Source organism: Astatotilapia calliptera, chromosome 23, assembly GCF_964374335.1.
Source record: "Astatotilapia calliptera chromosome 23, fAstCal68.1, whole genome shotgun sequence".
NCBI lineage: Eukaryota > Metazoa > Chordata > Actinopteri > Cichliformes > Cichlidae > Astatotilapia > Astatotilapia calliptera.
Genome location: NC_137443.1, coordinates 11,195,641 through 11,213,484, shown reverse-complemented (window position 1 = coordinate 11,213,484; position 17,844 = coordinate 11,195,641).

Below are 17,844 nucleotides of genomic sequence, written 5' to 3'. Positions count from 1 at the left end.
GAGCTCCTTCATTCACTGACTGATCATAAAGTTATTACTTGCGTTATGTATTCATCCGTTTGAACATAATTAATGAAGCCACATGTAATCACTAAAATTTGTATTTTGGGTACAATAAGAGAGTTTCAGATGGAATGCTGTTTTGTTTTGTTTAAATTTCACCAACTTGCTGATGCCCACGGTTGTGAGTGCGGCTTCTTGCTGTACATGGGTGGATGGTTGTAAATCACATCACAGATGCCAAAAACCTCTCAAACCAAGCCCCCTTGCCGGTGATGCTGTGCACAACCTCGTGACGGAGTCAAGCATATTCAAAACACCCCCTCACCTCCCGTGTCAAACTCAAATGTCAGCCTATTTCATGTGTCACTTTTGGAGCAGTTGCCATCCCGACGAGCCATGGAGAAGTTCGTGTTTGTGTTATTTTACTTATTTGGTGTTCTGGTGTGTTTGGGCACCGGTCAGCACCATCGTGTTGAGCACGTGTTGGACCGTGGACACACCGGATTCAGTGGGAGAATAACGGTCAGGTGTACAGTTTACTGAGCACTGGGACTCAGTATCGTTTACCAGCACAGACACAGAGACGTGCTCAGCTTCTATTGAGAGCAAACAACCAAGTGAACCCTCCGGCTGCGTCCAGTAGACGAGACACACCGTCTGGGCCGGGAGCTTTCCGAGCATTCAGACTCTTAAACTGCTTCAAGAAATGGTTCTTTGGGGCACCTTTAATGGTTTTTCAAAGAACCTTTTTAAAAATGGTTCTTTAAAGAACCATTTTTAAAAAGGTCCTTCAAATGGTTCTTTAAAAGAACCATTTTAAAGAACCTTTTTTGAGTGGTTCTTTAAAAAAAACATTTTAAATCTTTCAAAATAAAATGCATCATAAATTGAATTTGAGTAGGGTAAAATAAATACGAGCACAGCATAGACATATATTAATGGTTTATTGTCATTTTGTAGTTACCAAAAGACAAAAAGGCATTTTAACCCTCAGCACAACATCACTACTAATACATGTCACATATTAGTGTTTTAAAAAGTAATAATTAAATATATTGGCTATACTATAAATAAATATATATATAAATACTATATCTACAGATAACACAACAAATAATACATGTATTGTTTAATTAATAAAACATCAGAAAGTGATAAAACACATTAGAAATAGCAATAGCTTCATAACAGACCAATAAATCAACACATTTTCATCAGCAGATATTTGCATGTTCAGTAAAAACATTTCAACAACAAGTTTATGATTAAAATGATCAATGAACTTCAGCCTTACGCTATGTAATGTACTTTTCATGTTGTACTCATGGTCCTTTGTTAGTCCAGTTTAGGACAATGTCTCTGACGTATGTTTCATATCAAATATATGTCATATCAAAACAAGCCCACACCTGCAGTTGTTTCAGTTTTTCACTGGTGTTTCCTGTCAGCTGGTCAACCTCACTCAGGCGGACATCCATATCAGCCAACCAAATGACAAGTTCCTCCCTTTGTGCTTCAAATCCCTCCCACTCTGAGACAAGGAGCTGAAAGAGAGAGAAAAGAGTCAATTATAAAGAAGAGAGAAAAGTGAAACCCTCCTCAGAAGGTCTGACTCGCATACCTGCAGTTGACCTGTGATGGACTCCAGTTTGGCGTTCACGTCATCCCTCGTCGATGCCAACAGCCGAGTCTGCAGGGTGCCCTGGAAGAGCTGAGTTAATGTTCGACTCCTCCTGGTCAGGCTCTCCAGCTGGATGACCCGAGGTCTCCCCTCTCGCCGCTGCCTCTGAACGCACAAACACAAATTGCATCTGAAGCAGGAGGTGCAGATTTTTTTTGCTATTCTTTTCTAAATCCAGGCTTGATCACGTGGAGGTATTTGGAAAATTGTTTTGGCCAGTGGACGACTGTTGTCTTGCAGGAAGTCAAACCAAACATATGCGATACACAATCAATTCACAAGAACACATTGTAAAAAATAAGTCCAGTTCTTGCCTGATTTCAAGTGAAAGCTGCATCAAAACAGGGTAAAATGAGTGTTTGCAGCAAATGTGAGCACAAAGCCTCACTTTGTACAAGCCTGCTATTACAGTTCTCCTCTATGCAGACGACTTTCCTGTTTTCAAGGCACAACTTGGATCTGCTGTACGAATCTTATGGATACACACTAAATGAAATAATAGTGTGCATGACTCCAGATTCTGATCCCTCATCCTAATATGGTCCCAACATAGCAACAGCAATAATGCAAATGTTGAGGCTTCAAAATACAAAGTCCATAAACCAATGGCTGACATGGGTTTTATCATAAGGGTGATAAATATACAGATTTCAGACTGTCTTAGAGATTTGATGTTCATTTACCTGCAGATGCACTATACGTACCTGCTCCATGGTTTTTCACAACATTTTGCATATCACTATTTAATACAGGAAGTACGTGAACTAAAACATGTCATCGTTCTTTGTGAGAGGACCATATTAATGAAACAAACCTCAATGACATCATAGGGATCCCTAAAGATGCTCCTGCTGCTTCTCTTCCTCCTCATCCAAAGCTTCCTTCTCCTTGTCCTCAACTTCCATCCAATTGTAATTCAATCTAATTGTGTTTCTGCCCCTCCTCTTCCTCATTTTGTTGGAGCTGTGAACACAGTTAATGTGAATCTGGATTAATTTGTGCAAACAAGAAAAATCTACAGCTTTTTGGTCAGAGGTGCTCTTGTGATTTAAGCCGGGTAGAGTAGATTTATGTGTTGATGCTACCTGCTTCAGCTCTGGCTGGATTACAAACTTTAACCATGTGCTGAACTTTGGCCCAGCGTTGATACCTCTTGTTAGTATAACGACCTCTTCTTAGCTTGTATGTATGATGTATGATGGTGGATAAATTAAATATACAAAAAAATTTAACTATATTACAAAAGAACATCTATCTTGGAAACATCAAATGACCGGAGCATAACTTGTCAACTAGTCCGAAACTAAGTTATGCAGGAACAGTCAAAGACACACCTTCTCATGTTTGAAACCATTGTTTGAAAGGTTCTTTGTGGCACCAAAACAGGTTCTTCTATGGCATCAGTCTAAAGAACCACTTTCTATTCATTTCTATATAATTCGATTAGACAATGAAGAGTTATCTAATCTAATTATTCATTCAAAACTCTTATGCATAGCTGTATTTTATACAGCTCATACAGAATTCAAAGTACAGGTTCATGTGAGTATTTAATGTACGGCTCAGATCTACAGAATTTCAGTTTCTAGAGCAGACACAGAGCTCACAACAAGCTTCAGGCACCATTTTAGTGACTTTAACAATATATTAAATTTTAATTTCGGTCTAGCTGACATTAGGTTATGTACGCAGCACGCAATTGAACCACATATTTTAGAAGCCAAAGGTTCAAATTAGCTGGGAGCACCTTCACTTAATTATAACAGTGGTTTTGTTAGGAAAACAGTTTCTGTATACCGGATACTAAATTGCGGGGGTTAGGGTCTTTAGGCTTTGGCCCCCACCCCTGCCACCAGTATATTTTTAAGCAAATATTTCTAACTTTTATTTGAATATTCAGTTTCCTACCATCTTCTCTTAAAGGGTAATTGCCAGGTAACCCGCCCTCTCCCTTCGCACACACATGCACACAAAGAAAACACACAGTATAATTCACAGCCTCATTATAGTGAATAAATATTTATGCCCTTTACACCATCAAACTTAGATTGCTAAGGATGAAGAACCTTTTGTTCTTTAAAGAACCATTTGTAATAGCTGAAGGACCATCCACAAAATAAAAAGGTTCTTTGACGTATGATGGTTCTTTAAAGAACCATGAAGCCATCTGAAGAACCATTTAAGAACCATAATTTTTCTGAGCGTGTACCTGGAGTTGAGTGTTTTAACCGATGCATGAAACGATACATAAGTTGTAACGGCCGCCGTTTTCTTCGTGAGTATTTATTCAACGGCGTGCTGCGGGGAAAGGCCTGTTCTAACGTTTGAGTCTAAGGTTTATTTTTAGCACCTGCCGGCTCTTTTTTGCTTCTCATCTATGGGCTCAAATTGTGGTCATAAATATTTTGTTAATTATTTGTGGGGCGGTCGTGGTTCAAGAGTTGGGAGTTCGCCTTGTAATCGGAAGGTTGCCGCTTCGAGTTTCACATGTACTTTTTTGGCTAAGTCCACACACAAATCTTTTTTACAAGTACGAAATATTTATGACCACAATTTGAGCCCATACTCATCCGTAAACACTCTTTCACGTCATTCAGTTTATTTTGAAAAGTCTCAACAGGATCTTGAGCTTTATTGTGAAAGGGAAATAAACAAGCGTACACGATGGTTTTACCGTCCTTGTTGCTAACGACAACACATAAAAACAGTCGCTACACCCTGCTGTGACATCACACTCCAGAGCTGACGTCGGTGTCACGTGATACATTTTCAGCTTTGATCTGGTCCTACCAGCTCATAAATAGGGGCGGAGGCAAGGCAAGTTTATTTGTATCGCACAATTCGACACCGATGGTTTGCTTTGCAGAGACATTAGAAACAGAAGTTATTACAGACACTAGCAACGGGATCAGAGAACAGCACAGAAAAAAACTCAAATGGATTCCTTTAAAGGAGACAGTCCACAGGAAACCAGGCCCATAGAAATATCTGAAGAGGAGATGCAGACACTTCTCTTCAAATCCGTCTTTATGACCCGTACACAGGCAGAGAGACGAGAAATGGATGAAAAAAACTTTATCGTTCAGTTTGTTGTAAAGCTTTCAAACACCATTACAACAAAAACTAAATTAGTCATAAAACCCATCGACATGTTTTCACTCATCAAAACAGTCACAGAAAAAACTGCAGGAAAATTACCTGCAGAGCTGCCAACATCTATAAACAGGGTGGTTAAGTCTGTTTTCCGTGGACTGCACAAGATGTACAACTCCAAGGACTTGCTACGATTTTTCATTGTATTTCGTCAGTCAACATTTGAAGAAAATGTCTCAAGAATTTTAATATCAGAGATCAATAAGGTAAAGGAGAAAAGGATAAAGGGTTCTGTTGTTTGGGAAAATCAGACCAGTCCTGCTGAAACGTCTGAAGAACAGATCCCCAGTCCAGGGCAAAGGACACAAGAAACTAAAGAAAGAAACTTTATAATTCAGTTTCTTGTTAGGCTGAACAACATGGTCGCCTTAAAGACAGGCACAGCAACAAAGCAGGTCAACATTTTTGCCATTTTAGAAAACGTCATTGAAATGGCTGTGGGTAAACTACCCACACAACTTCCAAAATCTTTAGACAAACTTGTTAGAGCCGTTTATAAGAGTCTAAAGAAGACATATAAGTCTAAACTGATGGTACAGACTGCCATGGAATTCAGGCAGTTAAACTTTGAAGATAATGTAGCAAGAATGTTGATATCTGAAGTGAACAGGATGAAGGAGAAGAGGATTAAGGTTTTTGTTGTTAAGGAGAATAATAACAACAATTCATCTGAACAATCCTCTTCAAACACCACTAGGAACTGTTGTTGTTTTGGGAAATTTTTGAAAACATTGTTTCCCTACAAAATCATAGTCGAAATCAGGCTATGATTTCGACTATGATATATACAATTCACAAGATTTCAACAATTTTAAAATCCTACAGTGTTGGTTCTGTCTCGCATCAGCCCCATCCAAACAGGTCGCGGCAGATGGCTGACCCTCTCTGAGCCTGGTTCTGCTGGAGGTTTCTTCCTGTTGAAAGGGAGTTTTTCCTCCCCACTGTTGCCAAGTGCTTGCTCGTGGGGGATTGTTTGGGTTGGAGCTTTAATTTTGTAAGGTTTTTACCTTACAATTTAAAACACCTCGATTCAGAACCTCTCACTGTTGTTGAAATTGTTTGGCCCTTTCTGTGAGGGCACTGCATGTTCTCAATCTCATTGGGAAATGCTACATTTTGCACATGAATGCAGATTTATTCTAAATTGCAAAATGCATTTGCTAAAAATAAACAAACTAAACTAATGCATGGCTATGGTGTATTTTTATGAATCTCGTACTCAGGTAATAAATACTTTTGTCTTATTACTGAGCAATAATAAAGTTTAAAAAAAACCCTCATGTCTTTTAATGAACCGCTTGTGTTTTAGTTTAGTTATAGTTATAGGTAGTGGCCGAAAGAGTTTTGGTCCCTCTTACTCCAATGTAAGCTTGTGGAAAAAGCCCAAGAAGTGTGTTCAAGCCTGTCTATTGAGCAGAGTTTAGATTATGAAACTCTTAAGAAAACTGTGCTGCAGGCGTATGAACTTGTCCCTGAAGCATATCGGCAGAAATTTAGGAATCTTAATAAAACTGCTAACCAGACTTTTGTTGAGTTTGCGCAAGAAAAGAATGTGTTGTTTGAGAAATGGTGTTGTTCATGTAAAGTTAAAACCGTGGAAGAGTTAAACCCTTATTTTGCTGGAGGAGTTTAAAAAGTGTTTGCCGGAACGCATCGTGACTTATTTAAACGAACAAAAGGTGTCGTCTCTCACTAACGCGGCACTCCTGGCTGACGAGTTTGTTTTAACGCACAAAAGTGTGTTCTGTGCACAGAATTCGTTTCAGGAAAATTTCTCTGAACGAAAAAAGTCACCACGAGCAGTGCGTAAAAATGTATCAGCGTTCATTGCTAGATCAAACGGTCGAGAATGTTTTTATTGTCACGACTCAGGACATTTGATTGCTGCGTGTCCAGTATTAAAAAGAAAAGAAGCGAGGGGCACTAAATTCCCCGCAGGCGTGGGTTTGATTAAAACCGCTTGCTCGCCAAAGGTGCACGCGGAGGCTGAACAAAACCCGAAAACTGACATTGATCCGCAGTTGTGTCATGCGGCTTTGTTTCGTTGACGGGTGAAGAAAATGATAAAGTGCCAGTCACGGTTCTTAGAGATACGGGTGCGTACCACTCATTCTTACTAGAATCTGTGCTGCCTTTGTCTGAAAAAAAAATCCTGTGGTTCCGACATAGTAGTGTGGGGAATAAAAATGAGTGTCACCAAAGCCCCTCTGCATATGGGTGCATTCGCCGTTAGTGTCGGGCTACGTTAAAGTCGCCGTGCGCCAGCGATTACCAATCGAAGGAGTTTCCTTCATTCTTGGTAATGATCTAGCTGGTGGGCATGTTTTTCCCCCGCCAGAAGTTGTTGATGTTCCTGCCCTTGCTGCTGACTCAGGCTCCACTGCTTCAGAGGTGTTTCCTGCGTGCGCAATTACTCGTGCTCAGGCTCATAAAATGGGTGAGATTGTGGATTTGTCGGGGTCGTTTATGGCTACGCTTGATGAAGACGACTCTTTCGTGTCACCCATTGATTCTGTAAAAAATCTCCACATGTGACGTCCCTGAAATGATTCCTGAGGACATTAATCAGAGCTTGAATATGACCAGAGCACAGCAGGGTGATCCTTCACTGGTGCCTTGTTTTTCCTCTGTTGTGGACAGAGAGGGATCTAAAGCTCCAGTGAAATATTTCATTTGTTCTAATTTGCTATGACCTCAGAGTAGGGCTGTGCGATGTGACCAAAATCACATATCCCAATATAAGCATCTATAGCCCCGATAACGATAGAAATCACAAAAATGTAACATTTTCTGTAAATTCTGTGAATCTCGGGCAGCTCGACTCAGCTGGGCATCGTGTACCTGGAGTTGAGTGTTTTAACCGATGCATGAAACCAGAGGCGGAGCCAGACATTTGAAACACCCGGGGCTTAGCCCAAAGAGTAGTATGCATGTGGGATTTTTTTTTTTTTTTTTTTGGGGGGGGGGTGTAGAAATGACTGAAAGATTAATAGGTTCAAAAAAGAATGACTTCATATAGGGAAAAATATATATCACATGTGCAGGACACCTTAAACTAGTTTTTTAATTAAGCAGCAAGGCAGAACAAGGTCAGGGCTGCATCAAGACATGAGGACTAAACCCCAATTCAACCAGACCCAGAACTGATCCAGAATTAAAACAGGACTACAACAGTTCAAAATCAGGACTACTGAGGACTTAACCAAGACAGAACCAGAATCAGAACTAGATGATAGTAGCACTAAAAATCATCATAGACCTGCACTACACTTATTTTTTTAATTCTACCAAAGTCCACTATTTAGATTGAGAAAAGTTTATATAATTATTTAGCCTTGTTGTGCAAACAAGCCTGCATAACTTAATAAATACAGAATTTGAAAAATAACAAACCTAAAAAGAAACACTAGGTACGAGATACATGAGGACCTATGATACGGTGATACTTCTGGTAAACAACCATTTGACTAACATGTGAGTCTCACCTGCTCTTGTTCATCTGTTCTGTTCCTCTCTCTCCCTCTTTGTGCTGACAATCATCAAATATACAGTTGAAACCAGATATTTACTCTTCAGATAAAAACACTTTTTTAATTGTAACATCAAATCAGACTAAATGTTTATTTCTTTAGATTGATAAATATAAAAACATATTTGTTAACTTTAAGAGTAAAGAGAGAAACTATCTGTATTTCTTAATTGCAAATGGCACCAAATTGTATTCAAACTTGAGCCACACTTATGGAGCTCCACAGTTCTTTTCCTGGTGTTTTGGTTGACATCTCTTGATTTTCCCATGTCAAAGAAACAGGCTCTGTGTTTTGCCTTATATGCATCCACAGCTGTGCCACCAGTTTACTCACATGGACTCTACGAACCTATCAGAAGCTTCTTCAGCTCAGAATGGAATCGTCTGGAGTTTTCTTATTAATTAACAATAAATTTAGTGTACATGTACTCCTAAATTTGATGAAAGTGATAAAAATAGCTCTGTCTCTCTTTATTCTGAAATTTAACTAATTCAAAATATATTTCAATATTTATCTAAAACAAAAATTTACTCTAAATTGATGTTGTACAGTAAAAATGTTTTATGTTTTCTCCCTAAAGTGTAAATGTCTGGTTACAAATGTGAATATCCTGCTGTGTACTGAAATCCCTCTTGTTTTGCATAGAAATATACTGAACAACATACAAAGCATAATATATAAAATAACATTTACCTGAGTTTTTTCTTTGAAAGAACCCTCGAATGTCCATTCTTATGTTTCAGTACATAACTGAAACCGATTTAGTCGGGAGGGTAAGAACTGAGAATATGAAATAAACACACGTAAGCTAAGACTCTAAAAAAAATAGCATTTGTTCGGCTTTTCATTTTGCCATTTGTTGATTCACTTGAAGAGCAAGTAACGTAATATTGGTCAAGTGATCAGTTTCATATCAATCTTTCGTGATGCACCGTCATATTTACATTATTTGTACGGTACGAATGATTTGCTTTGGTACCTGGTCAAACTTTAGCTCTCCTTAGTATGGCTGGCTCCGTCTCTCCAACAGCGCACTCACGGGCAGCAGCTGCCCCGCCCCCTCGCTCAGTCGCTTAGTGCCTGAGCTTGGATCATACCAATATCAGGGGGGGATTCACGCACAGTCGTAAATTCCCACAGTGTGCACTATGTGCTTCGAATATTGTGTGTACTTTTTGTTTTATACAGTTGTCAGCCAGGCATCTAACTATGAAAAAATTACACTCCAAAATACCCCGGGCTTCTGACAAAACAACCCGGGCTTAAGCCCCGTAAGCCACCCCCCCGCTCCGCCCCTGCATGAAACGATACATAAGTTGTAACGGCCGCCGTTTTCTTCGTGAGTATTTATTCAACGGCGTGCTGCGGGGAAAGGCCTGTTCTAACGTTTGAGTCTAAGGTTTATTTTTAGCACCTGCCGGCTCTTTTTTGCTTCTCATCTATGGGCTCAAATTGTGGTCATAAATATTTTGTTAATTATTTGTGGGGCAGTCGTGGTTCAAGAATTGGGAGTTCGCCTTGTAATCGGAAGGTTGCCGCTTCGAGTTTCACATGTACTTTTTGGCTAAGTCCACACACAAATCTTTTTTACACATACAAATCTTTTTTACAAGTACAACATATTTATGACCACAATTTGAGCCCATACTCATCCGTAAACACTCTTTCACGTCATTCAGTTTATTTTGAAAAGTCTCAACAGGATCTTGAGCTTTATTGTGAAAGGGAAATAAACAAGCGTACACGATGGTTTTACCGTCCTTGTTGCTAACGACAACACATAAAAACAGTCGCTACACCCTGCTGTGACATCACACTCCAGAGCTGACGTCGGTGTCACGTGATACATTTTCAGCTTTGATCTGGTCCTACCAGCTCATAAATAGGGGCGGAGGCAAGGCAAGTTTATTTGTATCGCACAATTCGACACCGATGGTTTGCTTTGCAGAGACATTAGAAACAAAAGTTATTACAGACACTAGCAACGGGATCAGAGAACAGCACAGAAAAAAACTCAAATGGATTCCTTTAAAGGAGACTGTCCACAGGAAACCAGGCCCATAGAAATATCTGAAGAGGAGATGCAGACACTTCTCTTCAAATCCGTCTTTATGACCCGTACACGGGCAGAGAGACGAGAAATGGATGAAAAAAACTTTATCGTTCAGTTTGTTGTAAAGCTTTCAAACACCATTACAACAAAAACTAAATTAGTCATAAAACCCATCGACATGTTTTCACTCATCAAAACAGTCACAGAAAAAACTGCAGGAAAATTACCTGCAGAACTGCCAACATCTATAAACAGGGTGGTTAAGTCTGTTTTCCGTGGACTGCACAAGATGTACGACTCCAAGGACTTGCTACAATTTTTCATTGTATTTCGTCAGTCAACATTTGAAGAAAATGTCTCAAGAATTTTAATATCAGAGATCAATAAGGTAAAGGAGAAAAGGATAAAGGGTTCTGTTGTTTGGGAAAATCAGACCAGTCCTGCTGAAACGTCTGAAGAACAGATCCCCAGTCCAGGGCAAAGGACACAAGAAACTAAAGAAAGAAACTTTATAATTCAGTTTCTTGTTAGGCTGAACAACATGGTCGCCTTAAAGACAGGCACAGCAACAAAGCAGGTCAACATTTTTGCCATTTTAGAAAACGTCATTGAAATGGCTGTGGGTAAACTACCCACACAACTTCCAAAATCTTTAGACAAACTTGTTAGAGCCGTTTATAAGAGTCTAAAGAAGACATATAAGTCTAAACTGATGGTACAGACTGCCATGGAATTCAGGCAGTTAAACTTTGAAGATAATGTAGCAAGAATGTTGATATCTGAAGTGAACAGGATGAAGGAGAAGAGGATTAAGGTTTTTGTTGTTAAGGAGAATAATAACAACAATTCATCTGAACAATCCTCTTCAAACACCACTAGGAACTGTTGTTCTTTTGGGAAATTTTTGAAAACATTGTTTCCCTACAAAATCATAGTCGAAATCAGGCTATGATTTCGACTATGATATATACAATTCACAAGATTTCAACAATTTTAAAATCCTACAGTGTTGGTTCTGTCTCGCATCAGCCCCATCCAAACAGGTCGCGGCAGATGGCTGACCCTCTCTGAGCCTGGTTCTGCTGGAGGTTTCTTCCTGTTGAAAGGGAGTTTTTCCTCCCCACTGTTGCCAAGTGCTTGCTCGTGGGGGATTGTTTGGGTTGGAGCTTTAATTTTGTAAGGTTTTTACCTTACAATTTAAAACACCTCGATTCAGAACCTCTCACTGTTGTTGAAATTGTTTGGCCCTTTCTGTGAGGGCACTGCATGTTCTCAATCTCATTGGGAAATGCTACATTTTGCACATGAATGCAGATTTATTCTAAATTGCAAAATGCATTTGCTAAAAATAAACAAACTAAACTAATGCATGGCTATGGTGTATTTTTATGAATCTCGTACTCAGGTAATAAATACTTTTGTCTTATTACTGAGCAATAATAAAGTTTAAAAAAAACCCTCATGTCTTTTAATGAACCGCTTGTGTTTTAGTTTAGTTATAGTTATAGGTAGTGGCCGAAAGAGTTTTGGTCCCTCTTACTCCAATGTAAGCTTGTGGAAAAAGCCCAAGAAGTGTGTTCAAGCCTGTCTATTGAGCAGAGTTTAGATTATGAAACTCTTAAGAAAACTGTGCTGCAGGCGTATGAACTTGTCCCTGAAGCATATCGGCAGAAATTTAGGAATCTTAATAAAACTGCTAACCAGACTTTTGTTGAGTTTGCGCGAGAAAAGAATGTGTTGTTTGAGAAATGGTGTTGTTCATGTAAAGTTAAAACCGTGGAAGAGTTAAACCCTTATTTTGCTGGAGGAGTTTAAAAAGTGTTTGCCGGAACGCATCGTGACTTATTTAAACGAACAAAAGGTGTCGTCTCTCACTAACGCGGCACTCCTGGCTGACGAGTTTGTTTTAACGCACAAAAGTGTGTTCTGTGCACAGAATTCGTTTCAGGAAAATTTCTCTGAACGAAAAAAGTCACCACGAGCAGTGCGTAAAAATGTATCAGCGTTCATTGCTAGATCAAACGGTCGAGAATGTTTTTATTGTCACGACTCAGGACATTTGATTGCTGCGTGTCCAGTATTAAAAAGAAAAGAAGCGAGGGGCACTAAATTCCCCGCAGGCGTGGGTTTGATTAAAACCGCTTGCTCGCCAAAGGTGCACGCGGAGGCTGAACAAAACCCGAAAACTGACATTGATCCGCAGTTGTGTCATGCGGCTTTGTTTCGTTGACGGGTGAAGAAAATGATAAAGTGCCAGTCACGATTCTTAGAGATACGGGTGCGTACCACTCATTCTTACTAGAATCTGTGCTGCCTTTGTCGGAAAAAACATCCTGTGGTTCCGACATAGTAGTGTGGGGAATAAAAATGAGTGTCACCAAAGCCCCTCTGCATATGGGTGCATTCGCTGTTAGTGTCGGGCTACGTTAAAGTCGCCGTGCGCCAGCGATTACCAATCGAAGGAGTTTCCTTCATTCTTGGTAATGATCTAGCTGGTGGGCATGTTTTTCCCCCGCCAGAAGTTGTTGATGTTCCTGCCCTTGCTGCTGACTCGGGCTCCACTGCTTCAGAGGTGTTTCCTGCGTGCGCAATTACTCGTGCTCAGGCTCGTAAAATGGGTGAGATTGTGGATTTGTCGGGGTCGTTTATGGCTACGCTTGATGAAGACGACTCTTTCATGTCACCCATTGATTCTGTAAAAAATCTCCACATGTGACGTCCCTGAAATGATTCCTGAGGACATTAATCAGAGCTTGAATATGACCAGAGCACAGCAGGGTGATCCTTCACTGGTGCCTTGTTTTTCCTCTGTTGTGGACAGAGAGGGATCTAAAGCTCCAGTGAAATATTTCATTTGTTCTAATTTGCTATGACCTCAGAGTAGGGCTGTGCGATGTGACCAAAATCACTGTAGAAAACCCCTGTGATTTGTGTATATAGACTGTTCCACGGACCCCCTCTAACCACTGCTAAGATGGTACATTCCTCCCATCCCTTGTTTGTTTTTGCGCTGGTCCACCTTGATAGCGCTGGTGGAGCTGGGCTGTTGTACTGAACATGTGTAGTGCGTGTGCGTGAATGATAAGTAAGTGCCTTGTATTTGTTTGTTCTATGGTTGTAACTTATCATATACTTAGCTATGTACATTGGGTGATGCTTAGTAGAGTTTTCCAGCTGTTCGTGTAGCCACGAGACACTGTATATTCACGCTGATTTGACTAAAATGGCGCTACCCTTGTGAACTGAGCTGCCCAAAGTAAAGATGGAGTCTATCCCTGTGCAGCAGCCCATTTGTGTCCACCAGGGGGTGGTGTTTAGTCATTTCTGTTCAACCCTTTCTGTATTATTTAGACCAGTTTGGTTGACTTTAATTGTTTGCTAATTGTAATTTCTGTTATTTTACAGAACCACACACATGTATACATATACTCACACGAATTCACTTCTGGAGATGTTTGGATTAAAAGAACCCTAATTATCATTGCTGTGGACCCTCTCTTTCATCATATAAGTCACCTGTGCCTTCTGACCGAGGATAGGAAAATCGTGCTGTAATTTGCCAGTCTATTAAGCACACACATGTCCAGTTCAAGTGGTCCTTCGAGCCGGATTAATTACAGCATTTCCTAACATGGCGGCATCCCAATATGATGAAGAACAACAAGGTGCCCGGCAAAGGAGACCACATAGGGCTCCAAGATATCTGGATGACTTCATCTGGACCTATCCCCCACAGCCGACTAACCCAGTTCCACCGAACACTAACGCAGCTACTCCAATACACCAAATCGCTGGCATCGATGGCTCACCAGAGATGGAGAGAATAAGGAGGATGGAGCAGTGTGTTACCCAGGTACAGGAGCAGATGAGGGAGATACAGAGCGCTATACAAGTGTCTTTGAACTTTGGCCAAAGAACCCCCCAAGTACAGTTACAAACCCAGGTCCGGAGCCATAGTATGCCTTTACTAACTGTGGATAATAATCCTACACAAGCTCCTCCTATGGGCGGACTAGAAAACATCCCTCCCATATCTCCAGTAATACCTAGCCCTCAGTTTCATACTGTACAGCAGACCTCCCCTTCCACAGCTCATCATGTTGATAACCCTCAAATATTACAGTCAACAGCTCCTACTCTCCCTGTTAACCGACCTATTCCTCAGCCCCCTCTATACGTCCACTCTTCCATGCCATCAGCTGCTCAGCCAACACCAGTGGTACCCCGGTCTGCATCTACAGCAACAGAACAGCCACATCCTCCCTGGTATCAGCAAAGAGACCTGAATTGGCAGTCATCAACCCCACAGTGGTCTGTGCCACACAGTGCTGCTCAGTTTAGTATCCCTGGCACTATGCAGTACCCTGTCACGCTGCCGCCTGGCATGCCCTCTCCAGGTTATCCGCCTTGGACTTCAGGCCCACCTCTCAGTCAGCCATACGTTACGCCAGTGCTGCCACCTGCTGTTAGCTCACAGTATACCTATCAGCATCATGCTCCAGCTGCACCGCCACCTGTCAGTTCACAGCATGATGTAATTCAGAGCATCCCACAACACTCCTCATCTCTGCTTTCCTCTCAGAGACCGAACTTGATGGAGATGGCTATTTCCTCTTCTTATGGCATCCCAAAACCCAACCTGATCCGCTTCACCACAGGAAAAGAGAGTGATTTCCTGCTACTGAAGAAAGGTCTGGATGGAGTTTTGGGACCACACCCACACCTGTCTGAGGATTACAAATTCCAAGTACTTCTGGATCATCTAAAGTTACCTCCTGCGTTTCAGCTTGCAAAGAGGTATGTGCATGACACTATGCCCTTCAGTAAAGCAATGCAGGCTCTACAGCAGCGCTATGGACAACCACGCCAATTAGTCCAAGGTGAAATTAACAACATTTTGAGAGCTCCCACAGTGAAAGCTGGAGATGCACAGGGGTTTGAAGACTTTGCTCTATCAGTTAGTAGTTTGGTGGGACTACTAAACTCCATGGAAGGAGCTGCTAAGAGCGAACTAGAGTGTGGTTCCCATGTGGACAGGCTTTTGAGTAAACTCCCCTTCTCCTATCAAGACAGTTTTGCTGAATATTGTCTTGCAAAGGGCATCTTGCGGAGTGACTCAGCTAACACCTATACTCTCCCTGACTTTGCACAGTGGTTGGAGAGGAAGTCACAGGCCATACAGATATCACGAAGGGCTACAGAAAGCTACATATCTGATAAACCCCGCTCAGATCGTAGAGACAAGTCATCACGACCATTAAAGACATCCTCATCAGTCTACTATGGCACTGACAAGCCTACAACACCGACGGCTAATACCACTTCAGCCCCTACTGACAGTAAAGAACCTATGAAAGGGAAGAAAAGAGAGAAATTTAAGCCCTACTGCCCCTTCTGTAGCAGTACAGAACATTACTTGAGTTCCTGTTCTGACTTCAGTAAGCTGAGTACTACACAGATTATTACATGGATTAATGACAATAAGAGATGCTGGAGATGTGGTCGGAGTCACCAGCCTGACAATTGCAATCTGAAGAAACCTTGTGCCACCTGTGGAGAACAACACCTGCAGATCCTTCATGAAGCTGCCTCTCGCTCAAACAAGAGTATCCTGACATTGAGTACAGCCTCCAGCATGGTGTATTTGGACCAAGTCACTCATTCAGGCAGAGTCATGCTTAAAGTGGTCCCAGTTACCCTCCACAACAATGGGCGATCTCTGTCCACCTATGCCATTCTTGACGATGGATCAGAGCGGACTATTGTTTTATCTGCAGCGGTTCATTACCTGCAATTAAATATCACAGAGGAGTCCCTCAAACTACGAACCATCAGGCAGGAGGTGTCCCAGTTACAAGGCGCATCGGTGTCTTTTGAACTGAGTGCACCCAGCTCTCCCCAAATCAAACATCACATCAGACGTGTCTTCACTGCTAAAGAACTTAATCTGGCAAAACAATCCTGCCCAGTGGACATGCTCCGTCAGAGATATCCACATCTGGCCGACGTTCCCATCAAAGCATTTAAGGATGTGCAGCCTATGCTTCTTATAGGCTCAGATAATGTCCAGCTCATCACCCCTCTGTCACCTGTCAAAGTCGGTCCACTAGGCAGCCCTGTTGCTGTCAACACTAACCTCGGTTGGGCCATCCAGGGACCAGCTACCTTTCTACACCTACCTACTGAAGCTTCATGTCTGCACACATCCCTGTTACCATCTCCTTCTCAAGCGTTAAGACAGAACGTTGAGAAGCTGTGGCAGTTAGATGTGCTCCCCTTTCGATCAGAGAAAGAGGTAACTCGCTCTAAACAAGACAAAGAGGCACTGGAGTTACTGCAGAAAACCACAGAACGTGTACAGGTGGATGGAGTAGCTCGTTATGCTACTCCTCTGCTCCGCCGCAGAGACTCCACTAAACTACAAACTGACCATGACGCAGTGATGGCTCTCCTTCGGTCCACAGAGAAGCGCCTGATTAAAGATCCTGATCTAGCGGCTGTGTACAATGCAGAAATACACAAACTGGAACAAGCAGGTTATGTAAGAAAACTCACTCCTGAAGAGGCAAACCTCACAGATGAATCCTGGTTCATTCCCCATCATATTGTGCATCATAACAATAAGCCTAGGATAGTTTTCAACTGTTCCTTCCAATACAGGCAAGACTGTCTTAACGATCAGCTGCTACCAGGTCCAACTCTCGGTCCATCCTTAATAGGTGTCCTGTTGAGATTTAGGGAGCACCCTGTTGCTGTGAGTGGGGACATACGAGGTATGTTCCATCAGGTGCGGCTTCTTCCGCATGACCGGCCCCTGCTGAGATTCGTGTGGAGAGATATGGAAAGAGATCGGAGCCCGGACATTTATGAGTGGTGTGTCCTGCCCTTTGGAACCACATGCAGTCCCTGTTGTGCCACGTATGCCCTTCAGCGCCATGTGCAGGATCATAAAGATGGCAATGAACAAGTACTAGACTCAGTGCTGCGCTCATTTTATGTCGATAACTGTTTGCAATCTCTGCCCTTTGCTTTGCAGGCACGACCACTTGTCGATAACATCAGAGAGTTGCTATCTACTGGTGGTTTCGAAATCCGACAGTGGGCAAGTAACTACCCAGAGGCCATTGCTCATCTCCCCTCTGAAGCAAAGTCCCCTACCTGCGAGCTGTGGTTGACTGAACACCAACCAGATCCCCAAGAACCAACCTTAGGCTTGGCATGGCACTGCTCCACAGACCAGATTGCCTACAGATGTCGGCCAGTGGTTCCTCAGGAGTCAACCATGAGAAATATCTACAGCATCCTCGCCTCTCAATACGACCCACTGGGCTTCATCATCCCCTTCACGACCCGGGCAAAGGTTATTGTTCAACGTCTGTGGCAGAATGACAGGAACTGGGATGATCCCATCGAGGGCGAGTTAC